The sequence below is a fragment of the Phocoena phocoena genome, chromosome 16, assembly GCF_963924675.1.
Source record: "Phocoena phocoena chromosome 16, mPhoPho1.1, whole genome shotgun sequence".
NCBI lineage: Eukaryota > Metazoa > Chordata > Mammalia > Artiodactyla > Phocoenidae > Phocoena > Phocoena phocoena.
Window position 1 is genome coordinate 65446874 of NC_089234.1, and position 17469 is coordinate 65464342.

At 34.6% G+C, this 17469-nt stretch overlaps 1 protein-coding gene and 1 pseudogene across 2 annotated transcripts in view; both read left to right on the forward strand.

The window, feature by feature from the left end:
* Positions 1–17469, forward strand: part of CTNNA3 (catenin alpha 3) — a 1581444-nt gene that overhangs the window by 1150223 nt on the left and 413752 nt on the right. The gene's annotated exons all lie outside the window — the stretch shown is intronic.
* LOC136136470 (small ribosomal subunit protein eS21 pseudogene) lies at positions 2317–2659 on the forward strand (annotated as a pseudogene). The gene has a single exon (XR_010656660.1). The product of XR_010656660.1 is annotated as a small ribosomal subunit protein eS21 pseudogene (transcript).

The window sequence follows — 17469 nt, forward strand, 5'->3', positions numbered from 1 at the left end:
ATGAATTTTGAGGGGACACAGTTCAGTTCATAATATATGTGAAAGAAAAAAAACAAATGTTTTGATGAAATTATAAGGATAATATGTTTAAAGAGTAAAAGAATTCTACCATATAAAACACAAAACACAGATCTAGAATCCATAACACAGTGCTTTCATCCAAGTTGTTGATCATATCAGTCATTCTTTTACAGCTGAGTAGTATGCCATTGAACGGCTGTATCACATTTGTTCATCCATCTGTTGAAGGATGTTTGGAATATTTCCAGTTTGTATGATTATGACTAGGATTGCTATAAATATTCATGTACAGGTTTATGAGTAAACGTAAGTTTTCACTCTCTAAGGTTAATACCCAGGAGTGGGATTTCTGAGGCATACAGTAAGCATCTGCCTTGCATGTCTCCACATAGGCCATGTGGGAAAGGCTTAACTACAGCAGATCTAAGTCTTGGCAGAATTCCCTGCGATATTCCTGGAACATGAGAGCATGCCAGAGCTTGTGAACAAGACCATTTTCCACCTGCTTACCTATCTTCCCAGGAAGGTGTCATAAGGCAGTTCCTTATCACCTCCAGTGTTTTGAATAGATGTGAGAATTTTTGCCTTGCTGCCATTAGTGTACAACTACAGACTATAAAACAGCTTACCTTTAAATTGAAATTGGCTTCTCAGTGAGTAACAGGTTACACTGACACTCATGTCACATCGTCATATTATTTGGCCCCTTTTGTTTCAGTGTCATCCTTGGGGACCAGGGACATGGGGAGCTGGCACTTTTGCTCATCTTTCTTTTGCTTTCTTTTAAGTTATAAATTGTCTGGATCTAACAGGAATTTCTTGTTTCTTTAAAGACAAATCAGTCCTTTGCCAGGATTTTGAATTATTTACAATTTTTTAGAAATTATGAATAGAGCTTACCTACATATTCATTACAGATTTTTGTGTGAACATAAATATTTATTTATCTGAATTCCCAGGAATAGTATTGTTGAGGCATATGGTAAAGAAGAAACTACCCACCAGCACAGTATGTGAGAGTTCCAGTTTTTCCACGTTCCCACCAGAACTTGGTGTTTTCAGGAACATTTAAATTGAGTTGTTTGTTTTCTTATTATTGAGTTTTGAGAATTCTTTATATATTCTGGATACAAGATCATTATCAGATATATAATTTATAAATACTTTCTCTAATTCTGAAGTTTATCTTCTCGTTCTCTCAACAGTGTGTTTGAAGAACAAAAGTTTTAAATTTTGTTGAAATCTAATTAATTATTTTATGGAATGTGCTTTTGGTATCATGTGTAAGAACTCTTTATCTAACACCAGGTCATAAAAGTTTTCTCCTATATTTAAAACAATATTTTATGGGTTTACATTTCATATTTAGATCATGATCCATTTTGAGTTAAATTTTTGATAACATATGAGGCTTAGGGTAGATTATTTTTACTACATAGTTATATCCAGGTTTTCCAATATTATTTGTTGAAAAGACTATTTTTTTCTCCATTAGATTCTTTTGCATTTTGTGAAAAATCACTTATCCATGTATTTCTAGACTCTCTATTATGTTTCATTGATCTATGTGTCTATCCCTTCACCAATACCACATTGTCTTGATTACCATAGCTTTACAGTGAATCTTAAATTCAGGTAGAATGATTCCTCCAACTTTATTCTTCTTTTTCAAAATCACATTAGTTATTCTAGATCTTTTGAATTTTCATATACTTTAAAAAATCAGGCTGTCTATATCTAAAAAATCCTACTTGGAATTTCATTAGAATTGCAATAAATGTAAGTATCAATTTGGGAACAACTGATGTTTTTACAATGTCGAGCCTTCCAACCCCTGAACATAGTATTTTTCTCAAATTATTTAGGTGGCATCTTTCATCAGCATTTTGTTCGTTTCAGCATAAAGATCCTGTACATGTTTTGCTAGATTTATACCAAAATATTTTTGAGGTTTTGTAAATCACATTCTTACTCACTTTTGGTAGGATTATTTATCTTGTGCGGATTGGTGAAAATGTTCTCTGAGGGCAATTTCTCTGAGGGCAAATTCTCTGAGGGCAAATGTTCTCTGTAGGGCAGACTCTACAAATTTGAGAATGTACTGATCCAGCTTTTCCAGTCTTAAGAATCTATTCTACAAAAATATTTTCACATACGAACAAGGTTATAAAGATATTAATTACTCTGTAATAACAACAAATAGAGATAAAATTTCTATAGAAAAGGATATAAATAATTATGATTCAGGTACATCATGGGTTCTTATGGCCATTAAAAAAGTGTGAAGTTCTTTCTGCGCTTGCGCTCATTGTGGTGCCACCACACGCTCCCTCAACATGCAGAACGATGCCGGCGAGTTCGTGGACCTGTACATGCCACAGAAATGCTCTGCCAGCAACCGCATCATAGGCGCCAAGGACCACGCGTCCATCCAGATGAACGTGGCCAAGGTTGACAAGGTGACAGGCAGGTTCAACGGCCAGTTTAAAACCTATGCCATCTGCGGGGCCATTCTCAGGATGGGTGAGTCAGATGACTCCATTCTCCAACTGGCCAAGGCTGACGGCATTGTCTCAAAGAACTTCTGACTGGAGAGGATCCTGGATGTGGAACGTGTGTTATAAATAAAGAGTGAAAACCTAAAAAAAAAAAAAAAAAAAGTGTGAAGTTGATCTCTTGGTACTGATGTCTCATATATGTAATTGACAAGTAAAAACAAAGCTTGTCACAAATAAATATATAGTATACAAATTTTTTGGTGTGTTTTATTTTTAAGAGAATACTACAGAGAAAGAACTGGAAGGATATAGGTAAACTGTTAAGTATAGCTATCCATGGGATGGAATGGAAATAATTAAAAGAGATTTAACATTTTACATGATATATCTATATTGTTTGACTTTTTGTAATTAAAAATATAAAAGTACAGGAGAAATTTTATAAATGAAAGAGTACGTGATTTTATTTTTTAGACCTTTATAAATCAGGAACTATTCAAATTTGGGATTAGAATGATTCCCAAATCTTTCAGGTAGAAATTTTGAACTACCATGAAATACGGTTACAGATAATACGTTGGAAAGCGTGGCAGGTTTGACCTTGGCAGGATGCTGACAAAGCAAGAGAGAGGCATGGACATATATACACTACCAAACATAAGGTAGATAGCTAGTGGGAAGCAGCCGCATAGCACAGGGAGATCAGCTCAGTGCGTTGTGACCGCCTGGAGGGGTGGGATAGGGAGGGTGGGAGGGAGATGCAAGAGGGAGGAGATGTGGAAACATATGTTTATGTATAACTGATTCACTTTGTTATAAAGCAGAAACTAACACACCATTGTAAAGCAATTATAACCCAATAAAGAAGTTAAGTAAACAAAAAAAGAGATAACAGGAGTTAGCATTTGCTTTGTGTTATGATAAAAGGGTTGAAACTTTTCAGGAGAGCTGTCAGCCAAATTTTTTATAATTTAATTTTCCAGTGATATTTTATAAAAAAGGAATTACAAATCCAGGAGTCCAATAAATCAGTATTTTCTTAAAGTTTTAAGGAAATTTTTACAACTGTATTGTTATTAATTGTTCTTACATTTAACATTTAATTAATAAGTTGTCTCTGAATTTAGATAATTTTTATATGTTTTCTTAGGCATCTAGAAAATATTTTTTCTCTTCTAACTTTTTTATTTTATTACCTTCTAAAACACATATGCCTCTCTCTCTTCTGTGTTGCATTCATTTCTCTAATTTCTGTGCCCTAGTGTTTTCCTCATCCATAAAATGGAGGTGAGCATTATATTTATCTCATTGTACTGTTTTGCTGGTTAAATAAGGTGATACAAGTCAAGCATAAAAAAGTGTCTGTTGACACATAGTGACTGCTCACTAAATATTGTCTGTAGCTACTCATGTGATTATACGTATACCATCTTAATCCATGCTATTGCAACTAGGACTATTATCATTACTACAACCAATTATTAATTAGATTTGCTTAAGTACTGTCACATACAAGGCAATGTACTAAATGTAAGTATGTATATGTGTGTATGTGCATGGTTATTTAATCCCCTCAAAGCTCTATGTGGTGTGTACTATTGCAAAGTCCTGTTTATATTGGAGGAAACGAACACAGAGAGACCAAGTGATCAGCCCATAGTCTCAAGGTTGGTGAATGCTAAAATTAGAAAAATCTTCCTAGTCTTACTTTATCTTCAAAAAAGCTAAGCTTGTGACTTGGACAGGGAACTGTGGTTGGAATGATTAGGTTAATTAGGAATCTTTACAAATCTAGTTCATAAGCAACTTGAAAAAAAGGAATAATTAATTTTGAGCAAAGTAACTTCTCTAGCTTGTGAGAAAATGAGGCAGCATTTTAAATACTACTATAGCAGAATCTTAAACCCAGTACATTTTTCTTCTGTTGCTATTTCTTCTTTGAGAGGTGGCGCAGCAGAACAAGATTTTTCTTTTAAGTGTAAATATTCTAAGAAATGTTTTCTCGGTGTTGTGAAGTGCAGTCACTTACTGTATTCTGTGATGTTCCCCGATATCATCCCTGTCTACTCATTCACTATAAAATGAATACCACTTTATTTCTACTAAACCTGAAATGTAAAACTCTTAGTGTTTCGCTGAATGGTGGTCCTTTAACATTAATAGAATAAAGTGAGGTCTAAAGCCTTTCTGTGTTGTACAAGAAACAATGGACAACAAACTGTTCTTTATATACATTAGATTCACTTTCACCTTACAGGTTATTTATTCAAACTGTATTTATATTAGCACTTCAAACAAAGTAGATTTTTTAAACTCTTAGAAAAGAATACCAAAACCTTCTACCATGTGCACTATCACTGCAAAAAAACAAAATGAGAAAATAAATTAAAATTGCATGAGTTTCTAAAAAGAGCTTATCCTTTTAAGATATTTGGCTGACATCTTGTATACAATTATTTGGAGGTAGGTTGGGCTGTTAACTGCTTTATTTTCTGAGCTGTGGAATGGAACTCAGAGTGGTTGAAGGTTTCGCTTTTTGATTGTTGGGATGAGTTTTATAGAAAATTATTTAATATAGCAATTACATCTAAAATATGAGTTTAAACTTAGACTACAACCCAAGATGGAGAAAAAGATAATTTATTTCCCAGTAGGAAATCTGATAATCAAAGCCAATGCTATCTTCCTTTCACAAATGAAGCCCATTATAAAGTTAGGCACTTTTAGTATTTTAGTGTCATTTGTCAACTCAGTTATTTCCATTTTCATGTAGAAAACAATCAAAAAGAAATGCATGTATTCTTGCCACTAAAATAGGTTAACACTCTGTAGCACGTTATTATTTTAAAAGGTATATTGCTAGACTCTGAGTCATTAAATTATTTCCCTAAAATGATGGTGTTGTCTGGAATCTAGATTTGCTGGATGAATGCCCTTTGGTAATGCAGTAGTTACTGCCTTTTGCTAAATGTTATAATTTATAGGAGCCAAAAAAGCACAGCTCCTGGAATTTCCTGGAATTGAAAAAGCTTTCTAAAGGCATTCATTTATAATTTTTTACTTAAGATTATTTATTAAGCTAAAACTTTAACTATAAAAACTCAGTTTTAATTTCAGTTGTTGAAATGTCCAAATCAAGCAATTGAAAAACAAAATGACAACATGGCTCATATGCTTTTCACCACATTATACTGCATGTAGAAAAGGGCCCAGTGCAGTGCCTGGGATCTCCATTGTGTCGGTTCCCTCTTTCCCCTACCCTCTTGCTTCTTTATTGCTTCACATTTCTATACACTGCAGATTTCCAATCAGCACTAAAAAAAAAAAAGCCCCAAAGCTCTACAGTGCAATTTTCACCCAATTGTCCCATAACTTGTGGATACAACCACTTCGTGCTGGTGCATGCAACCCCAGCACCTTTAATTTCCTTTCATTTATTTCTTTCATCTCTCATTTTATTAACCATTTAAAGGAAATATTTTCTAGGATTTTAAAATTTGTTTAACTACATGTGTATCAAAACTTTGTACAAAGTGTCTTTATATACTGGAAAAATGGCAGAACTTTTCTAAAATATACAGTAGGTATTTCTGCAAGAGAGTACATTAAAAATTAAATTCAATATCAGCCTTTCTAAAAGTAATCAATCCTTTACAAATGATTGCATTATGTAGTTCACACAAATAACTTGAGTAAAAGAATTCTTAATTATTTAATCTTTGAATCGCCAAGTGGTATTTAGAATTACTGTTTATGAAATAGTGCTTATTTGTAAGAGTAGTTTAAAATGAATTGAGGCTATAACTTCATTAATTTACCTAGTTAAATTTACATGAATGGCCTTTCCTTCCCTTTTCTCCAGAATAATTTCTGCTTATCATTTAGATTTCAGTTTAAGCATAAGTTCCTCAGGGAAGTAGCTTCCCAAATCTGAATAGGTCAAATTCATCAGCTATCAGAAACTGAAATCTCAAACAGCAAAAATTTTTAAATGGATATATGTGATTTGAACAAGTCATCTCAAAGGCTTGATTAATACTCTATAGCAAAGAAAAAATATATTTTTTTCAAATACACATGGAGTGTTATAAAAATTGACCACATATTATATAACAAAGGAAAAAAGTCTGTCTAGTTCCAGAGAATGAGTCCAGTACAAACTGTTATTTCACCATAATATGATTAAATTAGCACTAAAAATATGCAGAAAAACATGTTTGAAAACAAAGAAATTATTCTTAAATAACAGGTTAAAGAGGAACTCATAATGTAAAATAAGAAATATATATACCTGAAAGACAATAAGAATCCATTTTATAACTTATAAAATGCATCTAAGTCTGTAATAACTGCAAGTTATCGTGTTAAACTTATTTTTTTAATGGGAAAAAAAGTTACTTAAGCATTCATGTCTAGAAACTAGCTAATGAACAACAGAGTTAAGCTGGAAAAAGTAGAAAAAAATAGAGAGTAGACAAGAAAATCATAGAAAATAAAACATATAGAGATTTTAAAGCTGGTTCTTTACAAGTTTTGTCAATGAAATAAAGCTCTTGCAAGACAGAATGCAATTTTTTCTTTTAAAGATTACAAACACTAACTGTGAAGGGAAATAAAACTATAAATAGAGTAGAGCAAAAATATCATTTGAAAATAATATGAAACATGTTAAGGAATTTTGCATTTAAGGAATGCAACTTCAATGCACTTGGAAATTTAGATGAAATGAGCAATTTTCATGAATGAAAATTCAGTAATTATAGTAAAAATAGACTTAAGTAAAACAGAAAACCTGAGTAAACTTGCAAATAAATTAAATCCTCCACCTTTGCCCCCAGCAAAACATACCAGTCCTGGATGTTTTTTTCAAGCAGATTCTACCAGACATTCAAGGAGATTAGTCTTTTACAAATTATTTCAAGACTAAAGAAAGACACAAAGTCACATGATTAAGTCTATCAGTGTAATTTTAACATCCACAGCAGTCAGAAATAGAACAAAAATTACAGGCCAATTTTATATATAAACATATATGCAATATGAAGTCCTTAAAAGGACTTAAAAGTTAAATCTAAAATGGCCGCACATGTAAAGAAACACATCATGACCAAGTAGGATTATCATTCTTAAAAATGATTATATTCATTAAAAGCCTGGTAGCTCTAGAATTTCTATATAGGAGAGGATTATGGTTCAACAGGAGGTTATAAAAACCACCACCAGGGGTAGTTGTGGTTGATGAGATTGTGAAGGGATTGAAGCTTTCCCAAGCCACTGTTAGCATAGCTAATTTCTTTTTTGCTTTTTCTTCATTTTTCTTTTCTTTCTTTCTTTCTTTCTCTCCTTCCCTCCCTCCCTCCCTTCCTTCCTCCCTCCCTCCCTCCCTCTCTCTCTCTCTCTCTCTCTCTCTCTCTCTCTCTCTCTCTCTCTCCCCCTCTCCTTCATCTCTCTGAGATTACAATAGCAATTCTGTGGCTAGATTAAATGACTTGGGAAAAAAGCAAAGAGATAAGTACAATGGTAAGATATAAAAATAGCCTTTCTCTAGAACCAATCTACCCTAGAGATATGTATCAGAAAAATGAGTAGGCACAATTCGCTGTAAAATGGACTATCAATAACAGTAACAACTTCCTGTTTTTGAAAAAAAAATTAAAAACAAAATGAACATAATGTTGTACATGAAATAGAACAGACCTACATGAAAGAAAATCAATATTCTTCTGTTAGTAACTGATCAAGCCTTGATTTGAGAATCATATATGCTCTTCTCTTGTAAGAGGTACAGAAAAATAGGAGTGGTCTTGGAGAAAAACAAAGTTTAAATAATAGAAAATAGATTTAATGAAGTATCCATAAGAAATCAGACCTTTATTATTTAGCAAGGATTGATGGGGAGTAAACATTTTCAAGTGTCCTTATCAGTCTGATTTTGAGCAGTTTGTCGCCACCATTAAAAAAATAACCTGCTGCAAGAAGTCATTGACTATAACTAAAGTAGTAACTATAAAAGAAAGAGTGTATTTGTGTAATGGTCACCTCTAAAGATCAGTCGAGAAGTGGCAACATTGAACATTTATAGACAGCATGAAGTCAGGGCCCCAGAAATGGCAATCTCTAGAAATTCCATTTGGAAAAAATACAAACCGTGCCCCACTTACTTCTGCAAAGAATTGGAAGCAGCAGGGTTCATTTCAGCTTTGTATTTCTGAGCTCATTTTTTTTCTCATATCTATATCACATTTATCATGAAGCTCTTATGAATTTTAAAGTCCCCTTTTGAATTAAATTGCCTAACCAGAGCACCATTTGTTTTGAAAATATTTATATATTTAAATGCTATAATAATCCTTCTGTTTCACCAATGAACAAAACAGGTGGAACAAATTTAAGAAAATAAGATAATTATTAGTTTTTCTCTTAAATAGTGTAGTTTGAAGGAAAGAAGGAATAGACTGAGTATATCAAGCAGCAGGACTTAGCTGTGAAGATTTGATGCATGGGGACTATTTTTCCACTTTCTTTTCTGTATCTTCCCTTTTATATTTTAAAATTCTATTTTGGTAGATAAAGCTGTACCTATTGTTGATTATGGGTATCTGGACATGGAAAATCGCAATCAGACATAAACCTCTGAAAGAAAGACCTTGTGTTTTGTTATTACAAATCGTCACTCTACATTATGGGACACCCAGGCAGTGCCATTTCTGTCTAACCTTCTAGATAATGGAATTTCGTGGCTGTTTAATCTTTTAAAGAAACATGAAGACTCCTGAGATTACATTTCCATGCCTTTGTAAATTGTACCTTACTAGTATTAAGATACAAGAGGATGCCTCTTCAAGCTTCATAGCTTGCACCAAATAATTAGTGGTTAATACCATTTTACCATTATTTGTTTTATAAAAGTGGCAAAATATTAAAATAACTAATTCCCAGCTATGATTAAGGTCAATATGATTCAGCATAAAAATTTGGGGGAAATTCAGAAGAATGTTTGAAATTATTGAAATTGTCTAGTGATATAAAACAGTTTTTCTTTTTATTGAGTATGAAAATGAACGATACGACCTTCTTCTAGAGCAGGGCTTTTCCAACTTGAAACCACCTGGGAGTCTTTTAAGACACAGATTCTGATTCAGTAAGTCTGAGATGGGGCCTGAGATTCTGCACATCTAACAAGTGCTTAAGTCATGCTCATGGTGCTGGTCAATCCACCAGACATTGGTAGCAAGAATAGAGTGTAGTGGTTTGTAACCTAGGCTCCATGGAGGAGTCTCAAGGTTTGTGTGAAGTATATGATGTTGTGCACAGAGTGTGTGTGTGCATTTTCAAGGGAGAGTACCTGTAAGTTTTATCATATTCTCAAGACTTGTGTGACCTACCTCTCTATAAAGTCTTGATTAGTATTTCCTTAGTATGTTTCTTGTAGATGCTAGTCCTATAAGATAATAAGGTTGGGGTACTCCGTATATTTATCTTACTTTTGTATATTTAAAATAAATATTAATATGGTAAATATTTCAAGAAATCCTAAAGTTATTTTACCCACTTAACTTTCTTTAACCATGGCATTTCTTAAACTAGTAATGGAATTAATTCTTTTTCTCAAGTTTTACCAAATAATGTTCCATGAACATTAAAAAAAAGATTGATTTACTTTAAACAAAGATTAATATGTAAATCTTGGATTTCCTTTCCACTGTTTTGTTTTGTCCTGATTACATGTGACTCACATTTGTTCATATGAACTATCCAGTACCCTAGCCTCTGAATCTCATGGCGTCTTTACTTCCGTTGATTTTTTTTCTTCAACACGATTATTAGCCACCCATTCCAGTCGTCAGTCTTAAACTTGATGACTCCCAATTGTTTGACATTAATCTCAACCTTGGTTTTAGCTGGGACTTGTATATCCCACTACTTGTTTGACATCTTCACTTACTGGCATATATGTATGAACATTTCAGAATTAACATGATCAAAAAAAGACTCCTGATTTCCCTCTCTCTTCTAAAGCTACTCCTCTCCCAGTCTTATTCATTTTATTTAATAAGTACTTCCATTTACTCATTCCAGGTCAAGCCAGCAAGTAACAAATGGAGTAACTATGTGGGTAAAAGTAATAAATCCTGATTAACAGGAAGGTAGGGCTATGCTACATATTTGGCGCAGAGAATAGTAATGTCTGAAACTTGATGGATTTCTTGACACCTCTTGGTATTTTCACACCAAGATTTAATTTTTAAAAAATGGACAACTACAAGTAGATATGACCTGGGGAGGAAAGGTAACTAGAGGTTTGGACCTCTCAGGGATGAGTCAGGATCATCTCACCATACGAGCTGCCTTGATTAGCAGAGATGCTGGCTAAGGATTAGGAGAGAATAAAATGGATTATGGTAGAGACAATCATGAGTCTTGGTTACAACCCCAAGAGCAGCTACATTAGTGCAGGTTGTAATTCGTCTCACTAACTCTTTACGTGTAAGTTACCCAGGACACAACACCAGCCAGGATCCCCCAGAGAAGCTATTCCTAGATATAGTGAATTTATGATAAGAAACAAGTAAATATGAGTGGTACAAGGGATAGACTGTAGTAGGTCCTGCAGTACTCCATCCTCTTTAGGGACTATGCAACTGTCCTTCAGCCACTAGGAATATCTGTTGCCAGTGTCTCATGGTTGTGCCCCTCACTGGGACTCACCTTTCACTGCAGGAAACTTCCTTTCCCAGAGTTACGCCGCCTCCCAAATGGTGGCCCGCAGTTAGGGACTGGCTTATATTTATATGAGGATATATTAACTCCTTGCTTCAATTTGGGAGAATTCTAATAGGCTCCAGAGCGCCTCAGAGTATCATTTGAGAGCTCAGTGGGTCCGCTTTTCATTTAGCAGAGTTCTACCTTCCTCATTTCTTTCTAGGTACATCTTCGGGCGAGTTCCTCAGCAAATCTGCATGCAGTTCCTCATGTACAAATCTGTTTCTTAGAACCAATCTAAGATATGCCCTATTTAAAATTATACCTCCACCATATTCTCTCTATTTACCTAACTTTATTTTATTTACAGTATTTATCAGCATCAGAAGTTATTATACTTATCCATTCCCCCATTTTTTTGTGTTTGTTTTGGGTTTTTTTTTGTTGCTGTTATTCCTCTTTAATAGAATGTAGGCTTTCTTGGGTTGGTAACTTTGTCTTTCCTGTCTAGCACTGTGTCTCAAATACCAAAATTATTCTTAACTGATCTTGTAAATTCTTCTTAAATGAATTTGTGAACCCTGTATCTATATAAAAATCACTACAGAGTAATGATTACATTTATGATTATTATATAGAAAAAAGTTTTTAAAAAATACTTATATAAGTAATGTTATACATTTAATTTACTGATAAATTTTAGAGTTTTGACATATCAAAAGGAAAAATATAATCAAAGAAAAACAGAAAATCAAAATAAGTTAAGGAGTACAGGCATACCTCATTTTATTGTTCTTTGCAGATGTTGAGTTTTTTTTTTTTTACAAATTGAAGATTTGTGGCAATCCTGCATAGAGCAAGTCTATAGGTGCCATTTTTTCCAACAGCATTTGCTCACTTTGTGTCTCTGTGTTACATTTTGGTAATTCTCTTCATGTTTCAAACAATTTTTTTATTATTATATTTGTTATGGTGACCTGTGACCAGTGATCTTAGATGTTACTCTTGTAACCATGCTCATGTAAGACATCGAACTTCACCACAAATGTAGGATATGTTTTTGACTATTCCATCGACTAGGCTTTCCTTCATCTCTCTCTCTTCCCTTAGGCCTCCCTAGTCTTTGAGACACAATATTGAAATTAGGCCAATTAATAACCCTACAATGGCCTCTAAGTGAAAGGAGTAGTTGCACCTCTCTCACTTTAAATCAAGAGCTAGAAGTGATTAAGCTTAGTGAGGAAGGCAAGTCAGAAGCCAAAATAGATGCTAGGCCAAAGCCAAAATAGATGCTAGGCCTCTTGCACCAAACAGGCAAGTTGTGAATGCAAAGGAAAAGTTCTTGAAGGAAATTAAAAATGCTACTCCAGTGAACACACCAATGATAAGAAAGTGAAATAGTCTTATCACTGATATGGAGCAAGTGTGAATGGTCTGTATAGAAAATAGCCCCAACCTTCGCTTCAGCCAAAGCCTAATCCAGAGCAAAGCCCTAATTCTCTTCAATTCTCTGAAGGCTGAGAGAGGTAAGAAAACTGCAGAAGAAAAGTTTGAAGATAGCAGAGGTTGATTTATGAGGTTTAAGGAAAGAAGCTCTCTCTATAACATAAAAGTGCAAAGTGAAGCAGTCAGTGCTGATGTCGAAGCTGTAGCAAGTTACCCAGAAGATCTAGCTAAGATAATAAAAAAAGGTGGCTACAATGAACAACAGATTTTCAATGTAGACAAAACATCCTTCTGTTGGAAGAAGATGTCATCTAGTAATTCATAGCTAGAGAGGAGAAGTCAATACTTGTCTTCAAAGTTTCAAAGGACAGGCTGACTCTCTTGTTAGGGCTAAAGCAGCTGTGACTAAGTTGAAGCCAAAGTTCATTTAACCATTCCGAAAATCCTAGGGCTCTTAAGAATTATGCTAAATCTATTCTGTTTGTCCTGCTTAAATGAAGCAACAAAACCTGGATGACAGCATATCTGTTTTCAATATGGTTTATGAATATTTTAAGGCCACTGTTGAGACCTACTCCTCAGGAAAAAAAAAAAGAAATCTTCACTGACAATGCATCTGGTCACCCAAGAGCCCTGATGGAGGTATACAATGAGATTAGTGCTGTTTTCATGACTGCTAACACAACATCCATTCTGCAGCCCATGGATCGAGGAGTAATTTTGACTTTCAAGTCTTATTATTTAAGAAATACATTTCGTAAGGCTAAAGCTGCCATAGAAGGTGATTCCTCTGATGGATCTGGGCATAGTAAATTGAAAACCTTCTGAAGAGAATTCACCATTCTAAATGCGATTAAAAACATTTGTAATTCATCAGAAGAAGTCAAAATGTCAACATTAACAGGAGTTTGAAAGAAGTTGATTCTAATCCTCATGGATGACTGAGTGGTTCAAGACTTCAGGGGAAGAAGTAACTGCACATGGGGTGGAAATAACAAGAGAACTAGAATTAGAAGTGGAGCCTAAAGATGTGACTGAATTGCTGTAATCTCATGATAAAACATTAATAGATGAGGAGTTGCTTCTTATGGATGAGGAAAGAAAATGGTTTCTTGAGATGGAATCTACTCCTGGTGAAGATGCTGTGGAAGATTGTTGAAATGACAACAAAAGATTTAGAATAGTATCTAAATTTAGTTGATAAAGCTTGAGAGGATGGACTCCAATTTTGAAATAAATTCAACTGTGGGAAAAATGCTGTCAAACAGCATTGCACGCTGCAGAGAAACTGTTTGTGAAAGGAAGAGTCAATCAGTGTGGCAAAATTTACTCTTGTCTTATTTAAGAAATTGACACAGCACCCCGCCCTAACCTTCAGCAGCCACCACCCTGATCAGTCAGCAGCCATCAACGTCAAGGCGAGACCTTCCACCAGCAAAAAGATGATGACTCACTGATAGCCCAGATAATGGTTAGCATTTTTTAGCAACAAAGTATTTTAAAGTAAGGTTTGTACATTGTTTTTTTTAGATGTAATGCTAGTGCACACTTAATAGACTACAGTATAGTGTAAACATAACTTTCATATGCATTGGGAAACCAAAAAATTTGTTACTCACTTCATTGCACTATTTATTTTGTTGCACTGGTCTGGAACCAAACCTGCAATATCTCTGAGGTGTTCCCGTATACTCAACAGCTCCATTACAATAAAAAATTTAGAGAACTTAGTCATGTACACACCATGTTTTATATTAATTTGCTTAATATTCTGGGCGATATTTTAAGTATCAATTAGTTTACTTAAGATACGGGGAAAGATTTAGTGACAGAGGATACCTGTTACTTACTGAAGGCCTACTTTTTTTTATTTTTAACATCTTTATTGGAGTATAATTGCTTTACAGTGGTGTGTTAGTTTCTGCTGTATAACAAAGTGAATCAGTTATACATATACATATATCTCCATATCTCCTCCCTCTTAGGTCTCCCTCCAACCCTCCTTATCCCACCCCTCTAGGTGGACACAAAGCACTGAGCTGATCTCCCTGTGCTCTGTGGCTGCTTCCCATTAGCTATCTGTTTTACATTTGGTAGTGTATATATGTCCATGCCACTCTCTCACTTCATCCCAGTTTAACCTTCCCCCTCCCTGTGAACTCAAGTCCATTCTCTATGTCTGAATCTTTACTCCTGTCCTGCCCCTAGGTTCCTCAGAACAATTTTTTTTTTTAATTTTCTTTTTAGCTTCCATATATATGTGTTAGCATGTGGTGTTTGTTTTTCTCTTTCTGACTTACATCACTCTGTATGACAGTCTCTAGGTGCATCCACCTCAGTATAAAGAACTCAATTTCATTTCTTTTTATGGCTCAGTAATATTCCATTGTATATATGTGCCACATCTTCTTTATCCATTCATCTGTCAATGGATATTTAGGTTGCTTCCATATCCTGGCTATAGTAAACAGAGCTTCAATGAACATTGTGGTACATTAATCTTTTTAAATTATGGTTTTCTCAGGGTATATGCCCAGTAGTGAGATTACTGGGTCATATGGTAGTTCTATTTTTAGTTTTTTGAGGAACCTCTATACTGTTCTCCATAGTGGCTGTATCAATTTACATTCCCACCAACAATGCAATAGTTTTCCTTTTCTCCACACCCTCTCCAGCATTTATTGTTTGTAGATTTTTTGATGATGTCCATTCTAACCGGTGTGAAGTGATGCCTCATTGCAGTTTTGATTTGTATTTCTCTAATGATTAGTGATGTTGAACATCCTTTCATGTGTTTGTTGACAATATATCTTCTTTGGAGAAATGTCTGTTTAGGTCTTCTGCCCATTTTTGGATTGGGTTCTTTGTTTTTTTGATATTGAGCTGCCTGGGCTGCCTGTATATTTTGGAGATTAATCCTTCGTCAGTTGCTTCGTTTGCAAATATTTTCTCCCATTCTGAAGGTTGTCTTTTCGTCTTTTTTATAGTTTCCTTTGCTGTGCAAAAGCTTTGACGTTTCATTAGGTCCCATTTGTTTATTTTTGTTTTTATTTCCATTTCTCTAGGAGGTGGGTAAAAGATCTTGCTGTGATTTATGTCATAGAGTGTTCTGCCTATGTTTTCCTCTAAGATTTTTATAGTGTCTGGCCTTACATTTAGGTCTTTAATCCATTTTGACTTTATTTTTGTGTATGGTGTTAGCGAGTGTTCTAATTTCATTCTTTTTCATGTACCTTTCCGGTTTTCCTAGCACCGCTTACTGAAGAGGCTGTCTTTTCTCCATTCTATAGTCTTGCCTCCTTTATCAAAAATAAGGTGACCATATGTGCATGGGTTTATATCTGGGCTTTCTATCCTGTTGCATTGATCTATCTTTCTGTTTTTGTGCCAGTACCATACTGTCTTGATTACAGTAGCTTTTTAGAATAGTCTGAAGTCAGGGAGCCTGATTCCTCCAGCTCCATTTTTCTTTCTCAAAATTGCTTTGGCTATTCGAGGTCTTTTGTGTTTCCATACAAATTCTGAAAATTTCTCTTCTAGTTCTGTGAAAAATGCCATTGGTAGTTTGATAGGGATTGCATTGAATCTGTAGATTGCTTTGGGTAGTATAGTCATTTTCACAATATTGATTCTTCCAGTCCAAGAACATGGTATATCTCTCCATCTGTTTGTATCATCTTTAATTTCTTTCATCAGTGTCTTATACTTTTCTGCATACAGGTGTTTTGTCTCCTTAGGTAGGTTTATTCCTAGGTATTTTATTCTTTTTTTTTTGCAATGGTAAATGGGAGTGTTTCCCTAATTTCTCTTTCAGATTTTTCATCATTAGTATATAGGAATGCAAGAGACTTCTGCGCATTAATTTTGTGTCCTGCTACTTTACCAAATTCATTGATTAGCTTTAGTAGTTTTCTGGTAGCAACTTTAGGATTCTCTATGTATAGTATCATGTCTGCAAACAGTGACAGCTTTACTTCTTATTTTCCGATACGGATTCCTTTTATTTCCTTTCCTTCTGATTGCTGTGGCTAAAACTTCCAAAACTATATTGAATAAGAGTGGTGAGAGTGGGCAACCTTGTCTTGTTCCTGATCTTAGTGGAAATGCTTTCAGTTTTTCACCATTGAGGATGATGTTGGCTATGGGTTTGTCATATATGGCCTTTATTATGTTGAGGAAAGTTCCCTCTATGCCTACTTTCTGGAGAGTTTTTATCATATATGGATGTTGAATTTTGTCAAAAGCTTTCCTGCATCAATTGAGATGATCATATGGTTTTCCTCCTTCAGTTTGTTAACATGGTGTATCACGTTGATTGATTTGCTTATATTGAAGAATCCTTGCATTCCTGGAATAAATCCCACTTGATCATGGTGTATGATCCTTTTAATGTGCTGTTGGATTCTGTTTGCTAGTATTTTGTTGAGGATTTTTGCATCTATGTTCATCAGTGATATTGGCCTGTAGTTTTCTTTCTTTGTGACATCTTTGTCTGGTTTTGGTATCAGAGTGATGGTGGCCTCGTAGAGTGAGTTTGGGAGTGTTCCTCCCTCTGCTTTGTTTTGGAAGAGTTTGAGAAGGATAGGTGTTAGATCGTCTCTAAATGTTTGATAGAATTCACCTGTGAAGCCATCTGGTCCTGGGCTTTTGTTTGTTGGAAGATTTTTAATCACAGTTTCAATTTCAGTGCTTGTGATTGGTCTGTTCATATTTTCTGTTTCTTCCTGATTCAGTCTTGGCAGGTTGTGCATTTCTAAGAATTTGTCCATTTCTTCCAGGTTGTCCATTTTATTGGCATAGA